Below are 16,493 nucleotides of genomic sequence, written 5' to 3' on the forward strand. Positions count from 1 at the left end.
ATACATATTTGGTGTCGCTGTGTCCGTAAAAGTCCGGACTTTCAATGTAACTCATTATTTACCACGCACGGTGAACGTCATCAGAAAAAAAAATTTAGCTTTTTTGGTCATCCAAGAAACTGATCAAAAAGTCGTATGTATTGTAAAATGGTGCCAAAGGAAAATACAGGACATCTGGCACACAACGAGCTCTTGTACAAGTATGTTGATGGAAAAATAAAAATGTTACGGCCGTCAGAAGATGGCAAAAAAAAAATAATTAAATATCTTTGACAAAAAAAAAAGGATAAGAATACACACACATATATCTATATATAGTAATCATACTGACCCATAGAAAAAGATGTATGTTGTGTATGCTATAGAAACAAGATGCACTCAAAGATGGCGGAATTTAGTTATTTTTCACATTTCCCTCCACTTATAATTTTTAAAAAAGTTTCTCAGTACATTATATGATATATTAAATGATACCACTGAAAACTACAAGTCATCCTGCAAACAGCAAGCCCTCAGACATACATGTCAGGGATAATAATAGAGTTATGAGTTTTTAAAAGGGGGAAAAAAACAGATAATAGATTTAAAAAAAAGGGCTGCGTCCTTAAGGGGTTAATATGGATTTTTAAGAAGCTGCTATTTAGAGTCTCCATGTGCCGGACTGATAGTTTTACTTTTAATTTGATTAAAAATATTCTCTTAATTTTTTTTTTGAGTAGCAAATAGAGATGAGCGAGCACGCTCATTTAAGGCTGATTCTCGAGCAAGTATCGGTTTTCTCAAGTAACTGATTACAAATGCGGAGGGGTGGCAGGGGTGAGCAGCGGGAAGCTAGGGGGAAAGAGATATCTCTCTCACTCCCCCCCCCCCCACGCGCCCCCACATTTGCTCGGATGAGTAATCAGTTACTCGAGAAGAACGATGCTCGCTCAAGCATCAGCCTTAAACGAGCGTGCTCGCTTATCTCTAGTAGCGAATAATGAAAACAATGTGAACATTGTCTTTGGCTGAATAAGGGAATATACAACTGAAACCCCGACAACACAGACTCTTCTCTATATGTAGTCTCACCTGGGGGGTCATCTGTAGGGTTCTCCTCCTTACATAGCTGATCCCCCCTCACATGTGTCTCTGTAGCATCAATAGGGATCAGATCTTCATCCGGATTCACCAGCTGTGAAATAAATATTGTAAAAGTCATCACACAGTTGGAGAAGTCGTGTGGGAGGTTTTATATGGCCAGAAAAGGTCATTAATTAGTATGAGGAGCCGGAATGACATGACAGCAGTAGTGATCTGGGCCAAATAGCTGCAGGTCTCCTGTATAACTCCAACCTGTTGCTTCTTTATTCCAACCAGAAGTCTCCAGAACCAGAAAATAGTGATAAGATGCGGAGATCTAATGTCTGCGGTCGGCTGTAATCCGGCCATCTCCAGCTTTCTCATTACACAAGTATCAGTCATATAATAAGAGTGAACACAAGACCTTCCCAGCCGTCCTACAGACCAGAGGGGAGATTTCATGAGACCTTCTCTCCATCTACCTGATCATCCTGTGGAAGAAGAGGACGGGGACATCTCTCCGCTGCTGTTCTCTTACTGGATCTACCTGCAGAAAACACAGACAGCCACTGAATTTATTCTCTACATACAAATAATAAAGGCCGTGTGGATGTAGTCCTGTCTATTACCTGGTGATGGGGGAGGCTGGTGGTCCTCCATCATGACGTCCTTGTACAGATCCTTGTGTCCTTCTAAATACTCCCACTCCTCCATGGAGAAATAGACAGTGATGTCCTGACACCTTATAGGAACCTGACAACACAATAATACCGTCATCACCCAGACACGTTATACCGCCATAGCGTTACTGTATAATGTCCCAGCATTCCCAGCAGCGTCACCTCTCCAGTCAGCAGCTCAATCATCTTGTTGATGAGTTCTAGAATCTTCTGCTTATTGATCTCCTCCAGTATCAGGGGGTGAGGTGGAGGCCCTGTGATTGGGCTCAGGGGTCTTCCCCATCCATCAGACACTGGGGCCTGACAGCCATCACTAGAAGTCTTCTTCACTACCGTGTAATCCTGTTTATGGGGAGACACATCCAGAAATATCACTACAGACATTCCCAGAGTCCTTCATGTCTCCAGTTATGGCCAACAACTATTAAGATTCTCCTCACATCTGTGTTCATCATCTCCGTTGTTCTACTCAGTCACAGAAGAACAAAACGATCAGAGTTTTGGTTCTGTTAGATGACAGACAATAATGACCCCCAACAACCTCCAATTGCCTTATAGTAGATCTGTTGGGTTTCCGTCATTCTACTAGAACAACCGGCTCTATTATTTTCCCGGAATTTATGATGAATCGGCAGTAAATCTTCTGCCGTAGATGTGACCAGAGACTGACATAAATAAGAATGATGGAACGTGACGTCATCCCCAGAATCTCTCACCTCTCCTGTAAGCTGGAAGAGTATCTCTAGGGTGAGGGTGAATATACTCTCCGCCATCTTGTCCCTCTTCCTATCCATCCTTGTGGGGTCAATCAGGATTATTATCTGATATAGAAGATATCAGCCGAGGATCCTGAATGAAGAGAAGACGAGACAATGTAAGCCACCCCAAATCTCTGGATTATAGGGGATTAAAGGACGGCTATAAATAAGGGTGTATTCACACCGGTGATTTTCAGTACGATTTCTGTGTGTTGCGAGATGAACAGAAATCACACGTGAAGCCAGAGCTACCGCCCCATCTCTCTGCTAAACACAGACTTGAAATTATTTGCCAAAATTCTAGCCAACAGGATCTCCCCATAACTGCAGGGCCTGATTCATGAAGAGCAAGTGGGCTTCGTCCCACTCAGGGAAGCAAAAGATAATATGACGAAGGCCATAAATCTGATCAACATAGCGAAAAAAAGCTCGCTCCCCATAAGTCTACTCTCCACTGACGCGGACGAAGCGTTCGACAGAGTAGACTGGGACTTCATATTTACCACGGTCGCCCACGTGGGGCTGGGACCTAACATGCTCTCCTGGCTCGCAAGCCTATACTCCAACCCCTCAGCATCGGTCAAGGTGAACGGCCAGCTCTCCTCCCCATTCACGATCAATAATGGCACAAGGCAGGGCTGCCCCCTATCTCCCCTAATTTTTATCATATGCCTGGAACCGCTATTAGGCCATATCCGCTCCAACCCGAATATTAAGGGAGTCAAGCTGGCAGACACCGAGCATAAGATAGCGGCATATGCAGATGACCTCCTATTTTTTATCTCGAGCCCACGAATATCGCTCCCCAACCTAATGGCAGAAATAAACCAATACCTCACCTTATCGAACTTCAAAATTAATTACAATAAATCTGCGGCGCTGAACGTATCACTACCCCAGACTACGGCAACAGAGCTAGAGGGCTCCTTCCCTTTTTCATGGAAAAGTGACCATATACAGTACTTAGGAACTAAACTGACACCAGAGGTTGAGGGACTCTACGCGGCTAACTTCCCAGCACTCCTGAACAAGGTGAGACAGGACCTTAACGCCTGGACGAAAGGCCTATTCTCTTGGTTTGGTAGAGGGGCAATTATCAAGATGAATATCCTACCCAGAGTGTTATATCTTTTCCAGGCCCTCCCTATCCAAATTCTGAAACAATTCTTTCAGCACTTAAACTCCCTGATGACCAAATTCGTGTGGGCAGGTAAACCCACCCGCATCGCACGAAATACTCTATCCAGACCAAAAAACGAAGGGGGTATGGGACTTCCCAATTTTACGCAGTACTACCAGGCAGCTCATCTGACACGGATCGTAGACTGACACAGACACTCTGCATCCAAACAATGGGTCACTATTGAACAGCACACTGCAACAGTCCCGCTTACAGTCCTACCCTGGGCACAAACAGGAATCCCCCCGGAAATAGCAAGACACCCCACGATCGGCCCCACACTGGCAGTAGCGGTGAAAACCTTTCCCAGAGCAAACATCTCCCCTAAGCCCTCACCAATGTTCCCAATCTTGGGCAACCCTGCCTTCCCCCCAGGCGTCGAAGACAAGGCACTGAGAAACTGGTTCTCTGGGGGCATGTTCAGGGCAGAGCACTTCATACAGGAGGGTCAATGGCTCTCGACGGACGCACTATTAGCAAGAGGGACAGGCAGAACACCACTGACACATTGGAGGGCGATCCAAACACGGCACTTCCTTACTTCCCTCCCCCGACCCAACACCTTTACGCGCCCCAAAACACAATTTGAATCCACCTGCAATCAGGAGGGACCTTCAAGTCATACACTCTCCAGAATGTACAACCTACTCAACTCACAACCAGAGACACCGCCCCCGGGATACATACAGAAATGGGAAACAGAGCTCGGGATCACGTTCTCTACAGAGGAAAGGGAAAGAATATACAACATCACGCACTCTTCCTCAATATCCAGCAAGATCCAAGAGTCAGGATTTAAAATCCTCTCGCGCTGGTACAGGGTGCCCTCCTTCCTCAACACAATATTCCCATCCGTCTCACACCTGTGCTGGAGATGCGGCGTAGAACGGGGCACGTTGTTGCACGTGTTCTGGGAGTGTTCGGCATTAGCGAACTTCTGGTCCGAAGTCTGGCGGATTATATCAAAGTTCACAGACTATTCGGTCCCGAAATCCCCGGCCTTCTTCCTCCTGCATCATAGCGACATACCACTGGCAAGATACAAAAATTCGATAGTGCGCCACCTGGTGAACGCGGCGAAATCCTGTATCCCCAGATTGTGGAGGCAGACTGCGCCACCCACCTTAAACATGTGGCTCAACACAGCCAACTGGATCATGGAAATGGAGGACCTTACTGCATCTCTGAAAGGGACACAGGAAAAATTCAGGAAGACCTGGTACCACTGGATAGCGTTCCAGGGTTCAGAAGAATAACGGCAATTACTCCGCACTTAAGGTATCAAGTACCCCGCCCCCCTAACCCCCGCAACCTCCTCTCTCCCCACCCCCTGCTCCTACTGTTCTCCCCTTTGTGAGATGTTCGTAAGTCATCCCTGCATGTCCTGTCCTTCGGCAAATGCATATGAGAGCACGCACTAGCAGAAGCCCACGACTTCAGGTGAAGCAATCGGTCACTGGACATAACCATGCATGGAGACATAAAACCCCCCGGGGACCGTCTATCTTTAGGCACACCACCCCTCTGCTGCTGCTCTACCCTTACTCTATCTAGCCAACGGTTTCACATATGACAGCCTGGCAAAGAACACTAGCGAAACCGGACCCAGTAGCGAGAGAATGACTGTTCTGACTGTACTCGCTGTTCTCAGGACGGTACCCCGCCTGGGGAGAGACGAGCGCAGGAACAATCTAAAACACCACACTGCACACAACAGCCGAGACAGGACTATGTAAAGGATGTCCAAGTTATGTTCAGACAAAAGTTTGAAAGATGTTTAATGAAAATGCCATACTTTTTCGTTACTATGTCAATGTAATTGAAAATGAAAATTGAAAATAAGAAAATAAAGAATTAAAAAAAAAAAAAATAAAGAAATCACACGTGAAAAGAGCCATTATTTTACATGATTTTTCTGACAGTTAGAGATGGAGAGATCGCAGCGTGTCTTATATTGGGGTGATATCACTCATTATTTTCTGTGGAACTGTATAAATATGCCGCACCCTGGCGTGCTGTGTGATGTTTATACGAGGCATTGTGAATGTTCTGTTTTACTATTTGAACAACGTGCCATCTTCACACATAATAATAATCTCATGTGCAGCGCTGCCTTTTTATCACAAATCACACATCGCAGTCGCAGGCAAGAATGCAGGTCGTAAGTTCAGCATCGGTCCGAGTTTACTGCGTCAATCTTGCACGCTCCGATGTAAGTGCGGCCTAAGGGTACATGCGCACAGATGCGCCCAGATCCTCAGCACTTGGCCATCCCATCCATGTGCATCCGATGTGCGGGACACCACACAGTGACAGGTACTGTTCTCAGCTGAGATTCAGACAAGAACGGGACATGCTGACATTTATTTTCACTTGGAACATTTGTCCAAACAAAAAGCTCCAATTGAATTCCCCCCCCCCCCCCTCAGATGAACGGGCGCTGCAGTCACCTGATTTTGGTATCGATTTTTTTTTAATATGACATTGGATGAAAAAGCGTCGGTGTGCGTGTGCCCTAAGGATGATAAACACAAGAACTCGGTAAACAATGGGGTTTTTACCGCAGGGTTTGATAACAAAACTAATATACATACATATATATTTATTTCCCTGGAGCGAACATGAACCGGTGAGGCTATGATCGCTCTGATAATACACCGCTATACTTCTGTACTGCAGTGCATTATAGCTTATCCTAGTGATCACAGACCCGGACGCCATTGAATGGCATTTATTTGCTATGACAACCCATTGGCCCTCCACGTCTACATGGTTCTCCCATGGGGGGGCTTTCAAATGCCGCGATCAACATGGATTGTGTCATGTAAGGGGTTAACTGCTGGCATTGATGTTCTCACCGATCCCGGCTGTTGCAGCATGATGCCAGCAGTAAGTTATAGCCTTCTTCAGCTGCGGATGATGGGGAAGCAACTTCTGTGCCGGCACCATCCATGGGGTGTAACTGTTCACCCAATCACAGGAGCCCCTTCTCACCCAGCGTGTACATATAAGCCACGGAGCAGGAAGGGGTTAACCAGGGGATTTATGACGCTATGAAGATACAACATGTTATCCGCTATTTCTTCCCCAGTGATTTGTAGGAGTCCGGCCGCTGAAGAAGGATCGGGCGGCCAAAACGTGTCCAGCGCTTCCCGCTAAATGCTACAAACAGCACATCCAGCCGGGAGCTGCGAGCCGAGAAGTTCTGGGGGATTTACTGGTTTCAGAAGACGGAAGATTCTGGAGCGACGAGACGGCGGCTGCACCTCCCAAACCCCAGAGCATCAGTGAGCCGGCGGCCGCGAGGAACGGGGTAAGACTCCTCCGGAGCGCCGGCAGAAGCTGCTGTCCGTCTGCAGCCGCTCAGCAGAAGGGGCTCCCAGGACTAAAGACCTCATGGGGGATTCTGGGGCCGCAGGAGGCAGAAAAAGGGTCATTTTGTGGGGATTTGGGGAAAGCGCTCGTTCTATCAGTTGTGTCACTTATTTATATTCTTCTGGGGGGATTTTGTACGGATCGTAGAAAGCGAATTTGTAGTGGAGGCCGAATAATCCTGATTGTAGCTGGAGATGTTCTCTGCCTTCCGGAGGCTTCTATTCCCAGTCATGTTACAGGCCTGCCAATAGGGGGCGCTGCAGAGGCCTTGTACCATCTCCTATGTACATCCCAGACTCCCCAGAGGAGCATTACATGGCCGCTAATCTCCTGCACCTCCCCGGTGTCTCCACAAGGGGAAGCTGTGACCCCACATACCTCCACCTGCAGCCGGACAGGAGCCGTGGGGTTGTTCTGTGCTTACAGGACCTGTGATGATGTCACCATCATGTGATCAGTGTGTGGGAGGAGACAAGGGGTCACATGACCAGGTCTGTCAGCTCAGTAGATGCAGGAGTCTGCTGTGTGACCTGCAGTTTTTGTGTCTCATCAGGATGTATTCAGGGAGTGGATGGAGCCGAGTGTGTGGGAGATGAGGTTTCGGCTCTGCGGTGATGTATCCGTCAGTTATTCTATATGTATAGTTACAGGTGAGGTAAAAATGGTGCTAATACTTTAGAACACGACAATCAGGATACAATATAGTAGATCGGGGAAGCAGCTGAATAGGTTATTAATAAAAGATTGTGAGGGTTTGACTCTCAGCTGATCGGCTGTTTGTACGGTAATGCAGCCTCTTCACTGTGTGCCACGCCCCAGCGCTGTGCTGTTTGGCTATGTCCAGGACTGACAGCAGCTGCTGTTGTTCCCCGCTCAGGACGCTGCTGACGTGAACCATTTGGCAGTGCTTCCCCCCCTTCCGGTACGTTTGCAGTGGCAAGGTAAGGGTTATGGGTGCTACGGGCCAGCCAATCTGACGTTGGAGGCATAGATTTGGGTGTGCAGTTTGCCTCCACCCATTCTGCTGGTGGAGACATGATGCACCAGTACCACTAAAGGCTAAGGCTCATTCAAAAAGTATATAACTAGAGACCTGGTCATGTGACCCCCTTGTCTCCTCCCACACACTGATCACATGATGGTGACATCATCACAGGTCCTGTAAGCACCGAACAACCCCACGGCTCATGTCCAGCTGCAGGTGGAGGTATGTGGGGTCACAGCTTCCCCTTGTGGAGACACCGGGGAGGTGCAGGAGATTAGCGGCCATGTAATGCCCCATTTACAGGGGATGAGCTGTGGGGTAAACAATGCTGGCTGTTACACAGGAGTGAGTATTGCTGGCATTGTTCAGAGCGCGGCCAACATGGAGGGGAGAGGGAGCGGCCTGTGAGCGATCTCTCCTTCCGCTGTCTCCATTCACTGTAAGCAAACATTCAAAACTGACCGACTGCTGTTTACACTAAACAACTCTCGCTCAGTCATTCAGTCCCTGCAGGTATTTACATGGGAGGACTGTCGTTCCAACCCCTCGGGGGCGCGAACATCTCTGAACAGGGATCATCCCATGTAAATGGGCCTTAATGCTCCTCTGGGGACTGTGGGATGTATATAGGAGATGGTACAAGGCCTCTGCAGCGCCCCCTATTGGCAGGCCGGTAACATGACTGATAGAACGAGCGCTTTCCCCAAATCCCCACAAAATGCCCCTTTTTCTGCCTCCTGCGGCCCCAGAATCCCCCATGAGGTCTTCAGTCCTGGTTAACCCCTTCCTGCTCCGGGGCTTATATGTACACGCTGGGTGAGAAGGGGCTCCTGTGTTTGAAGGAACAGTTACACCCCATGGATGGTGCCGGCACAGAAGTTGAGCCGGCTACAACTGACTGCTGGCCTCCCGCTGCAACAGCCGGGATCGGTGAGATATCAATGCCAGCAGTTAACCCCTTATATGACGCAATCAGTGTTGATTGCGGCATGTGAAAGGCTCATAGATGGAGAACCATGTAAACGTGCAGGGCCAATCGGTTGCCATGGCAAATAAATGCCAGTCAATGGCATCCGGGTCTGTGATCACTAGGATAAGCTATGATGCACTGCAGTACAGAAGTATGGTAATTACTTTCATTGCGATGGCTATGATTGGTTCATCGAGCGCTGCAGTGATTGGCTGAGCTTCGGCGCTCGAGAACCAGTCGGAGCCAGTGCTTCCTGGAGGAGGGATTTTTGAACCCCAGGAAGCGCCTGCTGAAGACTACAAACTAATGCTGCCGAAGGAGAAGTGCGGTGGAGCGGACAGCGCCTGTTACGTGATGTATTGTGTTTGGTTTTGTTTTATGCAGCTAGGGTTTATTTTAGGGACAAACAGTAGGACTTCCTACTATAAAAGTTGCATCAGACCACACGAAAACCGCGATGCAACACAAAGGAAGGCTCCATAGAGAAACATGGGCTACAAAACATTGCAAATTGCGGCTGTATAAAGCATGCTGTGATTTTTTTTTTTTTTTTATTCTCGCAATGTAGCAGGGACCCAATTGGAAAGCATGGGCTTCACATACATGTGAGTTGTAGCACTGTCGCATCACAAGATAAAAGCTTGATTTTGTCACCTCTGGCCTAAAGGCAAGTTTTAAGTGAGCGAATTCAAAGCATCAGAGGTCCCTATAATTCTCCTAGTTTGGGTCAATAAACCCTGCGGTAATAATCCCATTATTATTGTGTTTCTCATCTTTATGGCACACGCACGCAGACGGTTTTTCATCCATTTTGAGTGAAAAATCAGGTGACTATAGCGCCCGTTCATCTGATTGGGGTGAATTCCCGTAGACTTCTCTGTTTATTCGGATGAATAGTCCAAGTGAACATAAATGTCAGCATGTCCCATTCTTGTCCGAATCTCAGCTGAGAACAGTACCTGTCACTGTGTGGTGTCCCGCACATCGGATGCACATGGATGGGATGGCCAAGTGCCGAGGATCTCGGGTGCAACTTTGTAAACATCTGTGCGCATGTACCCTTAGGCTGCACTTACATTGGAGCGTGTAAGACTGATCCAGTAAACTCGGACCGATACTGAACTGACAACCTGCATTCTTGCCTGTGACTGCGATGTGTGATTTGCGAAAAATAGGCAGCGCTGCACATGAGATTATTATTATGTGTGTGAAGATAGCACGTTGTTCAAATAGTAAAACAGAACATTCACAATGCCTCATATAAACATCACACAGCGCGCCAGGGTGCGGCAAATTTATACAGTTCCATAGGAAAAAATGAGCGATATCACCCAAAAATAGGACATGCTGCGATTTCTCGATCTTAAACTCTCAGTCCGAGAGAAAAATCGCTCATGTAAAATAATGGCTTCTTTTCATGCGTGATTTGTGTGCATCTCGCAACACATAAAAATCGTACTGAAGGTATATATGCTCGCGTAAATACACCCTTATTTATAGCCGTCTGTGAATCCACTACGTAAATGAAAAAAGTTCGGTACTGTGTTAGCCAGTAGAGCAATGTGTGATTGTTCCCAGTGAGAGAAACCAAGTAATCTTGTAGATATGATACCTTTTAATGGCTAACAAAAATACATGATGTAATAATAGCGAGCTTTCAAACCTATAGGAATAGATCCGGAGGTTTTATACATATATACACATATAGTGTGTGTGCGCATTGCCCTCTGACACATATAAAGGAATATTTTATTTCCAAAGGACTTTTGCAACGACCGACACACAAGGCACACACTTGTCATTCTGGCTCTTCCAACTCCTCCCATGAGGGATAAATGCAGCCTTGGCCAAGGGACCGGCAGGCCTCTTCCAGGCAATACTGGGGCAGCGGTTACCTGAATAATTAGTGTAGTGGACTTGAACAGATATGTCACGGGTGACGCCACCGTTCCTTACTCTGCAGGATGTCCAGCAGGAAAAAGTAATAGAGTCCACACACAAGGGACTTGACATCTTCAGTCACTGGGAATGTACAATGACTGGACTTTACTTGAACGATAAGCAAATTCTCACACCATTGCAGAAAGGACAAGTTAGAGAGGTCAGGGAGGAGAACATAGGATGACACCGGGCCTACAGTCCATGTTGACTGTATTACGACTCCGCTCCTGGACGCCCACACAGCACAAAACACTCCACTAACACACACTTTTAAGTGGAGTTCTGAACACTGCATGGTGTTCTCTTTCTCTCTCTCCTAGGATAGGGGTCCTGGAATTGGGTCATTAGGGTACCTCTCTTCCTCCTCCATTCTTCACCACATGAGGGTGGAAGGTACTGCATGCGGCCGGCACTCTACCTCCACATTCAACCGTCGAAGCAATGGAATCCTCTCTCTCCTCTTGCACTCAGATATATATTGCATACACGCCTGACAACATAATTCGCTACAATTTCCAGACATTCACAGACATTAACCTCTTACATGCTGCAGTTGTACAATACACATAACTAAAGACGAGACAATTTGCACAGAGCATCCACATTGAAGACCTGACATATATGACAGTTATGGAGGAGCCAGTTCTATGGACTTCAGGCCACTACATTTTGCCTAAGGAATCCCATCCTGCACACCTATAATACCCTTTATGCATAACAAAGATAAAAATCACCTATTTCCCTCCTGTCTCCCAGCCACATACAGGACTTCTGACATATCCAAAAAACCTTTGGAATTGTGTCACCCTTAGGCATCCTATCATGTTTAATCCAGCCAAACTGACAAAGGGGCTTGACCCTAAAATGTGTATTCACTTGCTGGTTCTCTATGTTGTTAAATAAAAAAATGCCTTCACTATGGCATCTTGTACCTTTAGCTTTCTACTAGTTTAGAGTGTTGCGCCTTCATCAACAGTATTTTACCACATTCTTTTTCTTTATGCACAACGTCTTTGCTACAGGACTTCTTAGAGACTGTGGAACCACCTTATTAACGTCTTCTACAGCACCAATAAAAAGGCTCTTCTGGAGATACAAACTTTAAAGAACACACTTACAGAGCACTTAAAACTGAAAATGCAATACTATTACACAACACTGCTGTTGTGCCTGATTAAAGACAAGGAAAAGAAACTCAGAAGACTTCAACTCAGATCAGGCCTGTATCCAAACGCCGATCAGGAACACCACGAGTCCAGATCAGGCCTGTATCCAAACGCCGATCAGGAACACCTCGAGACCAGATCAGGCCTGTATCCAAACGCCGATCAGGAACACCTCGAGACCAGATCAGGCCTGTATCCAAACGCAGATCAGGAACACCTCGAGTCCAGATCCGGCCTGTATCCAAACGCCGATCAGGAACACCTCGAGTCCAGATCCGGCCTGTATCCAAAGGCCGGTCAGCAACACCTCGAGTCCAGATCCGGCCTGTATCCAAAGGCCGGTCAGCAACACCTCGAGTCCCGATCCGGCCTGTATCCAAAGGCCGGTCAGCAACACCTCGAGTCCCGATCCGGCCTGTATCCAAAGGCCGGTCAGCAACACCTCGAGTCCCGATCCGGCCTGTATCCAAAGGCCGGTCAGCAACACCTCGAGTCCCGATCCGGCCTGTATCCAAAGGCCGGTCAGCAACACCTCGAGTCCCGATCCGGCCTGTATCCAAAGGCCGGTCAGCAACACCTCGAGTCCCGATCCGGCCTGTATCCAAAGGCCGGTCAGCAACACCTCGAGTCCCGATCCGGCCTGTATCCAAAGGCCGGTCAGCAACACCTCGAGTCCCGATCCGGCCTGTATCCAAAGGCCGGTCAGCAACACCTCGAGTCCCGATCCGGCCTGTATCCAAAGGCCGGTCAGCAACACCTCGAGTCCCGATCCGGCCTGTATCCAAAGGCCGGTCAGCAACACCTCGAGTCCCGATCCGGCCTGTATCCAAAGGCCGGTCAGCAACACCTCGAGTCCCGATCCGGCCTGTATCCAAAGGCCGGTCAGCAACACCTCGAGTCCCGATCCGGCCTGTATCCAAAGGCCGGTCAGCAACACCTCGAGTCCCGATCCGGCCTGTATCCAAAGGCCGGTCAGCAACACCTCGAGTCCCGATCCGGCCTGTATCCAAAGGCCGGTCAGCAACACCTCGAGTCCCGATCCGGCCTGTATCCAAAGGCCGGTCAGCAACACCTCGAGTCCCGATCCGGCCTGTATCCAAAGGCCGGTCAGCAACACCTCGAGTCCCGATCCGGCCTGTATCCAAAGGCCGGTCAGCAACACCTCGAGTCTGGCAGGATGAAACAGAACCCCCAACTGGACACAGACACAGGTAAAATCAGCTGTGCCATCAATCTGTCATCTCACAACCCCACTAATGTGGAGCTCGGTGTACTCTGCAGGGGAATGCCATTCTGTCCTACTAAAATGCTTGACAAAACAGAACTGTGCAGTGACATGGAGGAATATTTCAGGAGACTAAGGCCGGTTACACACAGGCGACAAAATCATGTAATCCTCTCTTCCATCAATGCTACAAATTGCATGTATGCAAAGCCCATGCTTTCCAATTGTTTTCTTAAAATAAGCTGTGTTTTATAGGCTGCTACATTGCGAGATTAAAATGCTGAATATTGCGGCAATTTGCGCTGTCTTATAGTCCCCATGGAGCCTTCCTTTCTGTTGCATCGCACGAAAGTGGAGCAGCGCTTCGTGGTCAGGGGTTCCCGAGTGGCCACGACTTGGCCAATCACTACAGCGCTCGAACTAATCAGAAGCAGCGCTACCTGGAGATGTTTTTTTTTCAAAACCCTGACCAGGAAGTGCTGCCGAAGGACTACAAACAAGTACTGGAGCTGCAAAGGAGACGTGCGGCGGAGTTGACAACGCCTCTTAGGTGATGTATTTGTTTTTATTCATGCGTCTAGGGCCTATTTTTGGGAGAGGGCTTATATTTGAAGCTCCCCAAAAATGTTGCCAAAAGAGCGCTACTAAGTTGCGATACAGCAGGGAGAAAATGCAGCGATATCGCACAGAACATAAATGCTCTATCGCTGTGATTTTCTGTCGCTGATATCGTCACCCATGTGAAAGAAGCCTTAGACTGAAAGAGAAACAAGTGGCCAAGAAGAAGTCTGAACACTCCCTCGTAGCCGCAACCCCATTTTGGAAAAACATGTAGACTCCTTTAGACATGTACTGCAATCTACTATATTGGACAAGCAGAAAAATAAAGCATTTAATATCAATATACAGGAAAGAAGGGCGATCTCTGCACTCAAAAACAACAAGGAGATCACAATTAAGCCTGCAGATAAAGGTGGTTCTGTAGTCCTTATGAACACATCAGACTACATGAAAGAAGCAGACAGACAGCTGACAGACACCAGATACTACAACAAAATGGATCAAGACCTGACTCAAAAAAGTGAGGCAATAGAGAAGCGTCATCAGTAGCCTGTCTGTGGGCTCCACAAAACCTTTGAACTTGATACTAGAGAACCCAAGGATTGGTGTATTTTACCTGCTTCCCAAGCTACACAAAGCTGGCAACTCAGGGAGGTCAATTATCTCAGGTGTGGGAACCCTCTCTATAAAAATCTCAGGATAGTTAGAAGGGGTCCTCAAACCACTGGTGAGAAATACAACCAGCTGCTTGCAGGACACCACGGACCTACTGAACAAACTGTCAACTGTAGGTCCCCTCCCCGATGGCACCATCATGGATGTGGATCATTATACTCCAATCACACAGATGGACTGACCGTCTGCCAAGCACACCTTGAGACAATGGAGTTGCCTTTGAATAGGTGTTACAAGATCCATCCTCACACACAATTATTTCACAGAGATATTCCTGCAACTCATCGGAAGCACCATGGCCAGTAAAATGGCACCGCAATATGCTAGCCTTTTCATGGCAAAACTGGAGAGTGACTTTCTGGCCTCCGGTTCCAGCAAACTATTGGCCTACTTCCACAACATTGATTACATCATAATCATCTGGACCAACACTGTAGAAGATCTAATAAAATTTCATTAGAGATCCAATACATTCCACCCCACCATAAACCTGACATTAAGCTACTCCTATTCAGAAATCAACTTTTTGGACACCCCCATAAAAATTTCAAACAACTCAATACAGACATCCCTAAACTGAAAACCGATTAATTACTCACATAACACATATGAGACAGTTTCCATCCTAAACACATCAAAAAGTCCATCATCTATAGGCAAGTCATCAAATACAACCAGATCTGCTTCAAACCCAACAGACAGAGAGGAACATTTAAACCATCTTAAAAGGACATTTTAAATCAGGGCTACCATCCCACCTCAATTGATGACCACATCAAAGCCACCAGGATACCCAGAAATTAACGACTCCAATACACAGAGAAGGAATAAAATGATTGTGTACCTCCTAGTAGTGACCTACAATTCAGAGTTAGCGATGCTAAGGAAAACCGCAAAGAAACTCCATCATACCGTACACAAGAATGACCACCAGAAAACCATATTTTCATAGCGTCCATCATGACAGCACACATGGAGGTTGCTCCGCCTGCGATCCTTGGGACAGGAAGGAGTTCTTTAAAAGCCACCTCCCACCACTTGACTCCAGTGTCTTCCTGTCCCAAACGGACACAGGAGGAGTTCTCCGTGCTGAGGATGGAGACAGGGGGAGCTGCGAGCGCTACTCACCGGGGCGCGGCGTATCCGGCCAGGGGAGGCAGCTTCCTCGCTCCGTCCGGAGGCATGATCTTGGATGAATGGCGCAAGCCCACACGAGGGTCCAGCATCCAAAAAGAGTTCAGAGAGAGACTCTCTTTTGCTGCAGAGGATGCCGCTCTGTGGCGAGTAATTCCCAAGGTGGACGTTTCAGTCACAAAGCTGACAAAAAAGACGGCGCTCACCTTTTGAGGACTGTTCCCAGTTAAAAGATCCCATGGAGCGCAATATGGAGGGGTTTCTGAAAGGCGTATGGGAATCAGCCTCTATGGTCATAGAGACCAACATAGCGGCCACATTGGTGGCAAGATCCCTACACCTGTGGCTGGATCAGTTGGATTCCCACCTACAATTAAAAACCCCTAGGGAAGAGCTTCTCAAATGTCTACCCCTAATTAAAAAAGCGACAGCTTTTTTAGCGGACGCATCAGGGGAATCGGTGAGGTTCGCTGCAAGAGGTGCAGGCCTAGGGAATGCGGCTAGACGGGCCTTATGGCTCAGATCATGGACAGGAGACCAAACGTCCAAGTCCAGAATATGCACGATCCCTCTGGTGGGCGAATACCTTTTCGGACCAACACTGGACAAAATTTTGGAGAAAGCAGCAGATAAAAAACTAGGCTTCCCAACAGACTACCTAAGAAAACCATCCCCTTTCGGAGAGAGTATTTTGCAAGAGGAAAAAGCAAAGGGAAGACGGGTAGGTGGTCCTACCCGAAAGGGGGTAGAGGGAGAACTTCGGGGGTTCCCTCTAGATTTG

General features: G+C 47.7%; 1 protein-coding gene and 1 pseudogene across 1 annotated transcript in view; one reads left to right on the top strand and one right to left on the bottom strand.

Annotated features, from left to right (window-relative positions):
• LOC136624514 (zinc finger protein 585A-like) overlaps positions 1 to 7,479 on the bottom strand; it is a 37,064-nt pseudogene extending 29,585 nt beyond the window's left edge.
• The window catches only part of LOC136626716 (zinc finger protein 27-like), a 659,137-nt gene that overhangs the window by 602,389 nt on the left and 40,255 nt on the right, over positions 1 to 16,493 (top strand). The gene's annotated exons all lie outside the window — the stretch shown is intronic.

The sequence above is a fragment of the Eleutherodactylus coqui genome, chromosome 4, assembly GCF_035609145.1.
Source record: "Eleutherodactylus coqui strain aEleCoq1 chromosome 4, aEleCoq1.hap1, whole genome shotgun sequence".
In the NCBI taxonomy this organism is placed as follows: Eukaryota; Metazoa; Chordata; class Amphibia; order Anura; family Eleutherodactylidae; genus Eleutherodactylus; species Eleutherodactylus coqui.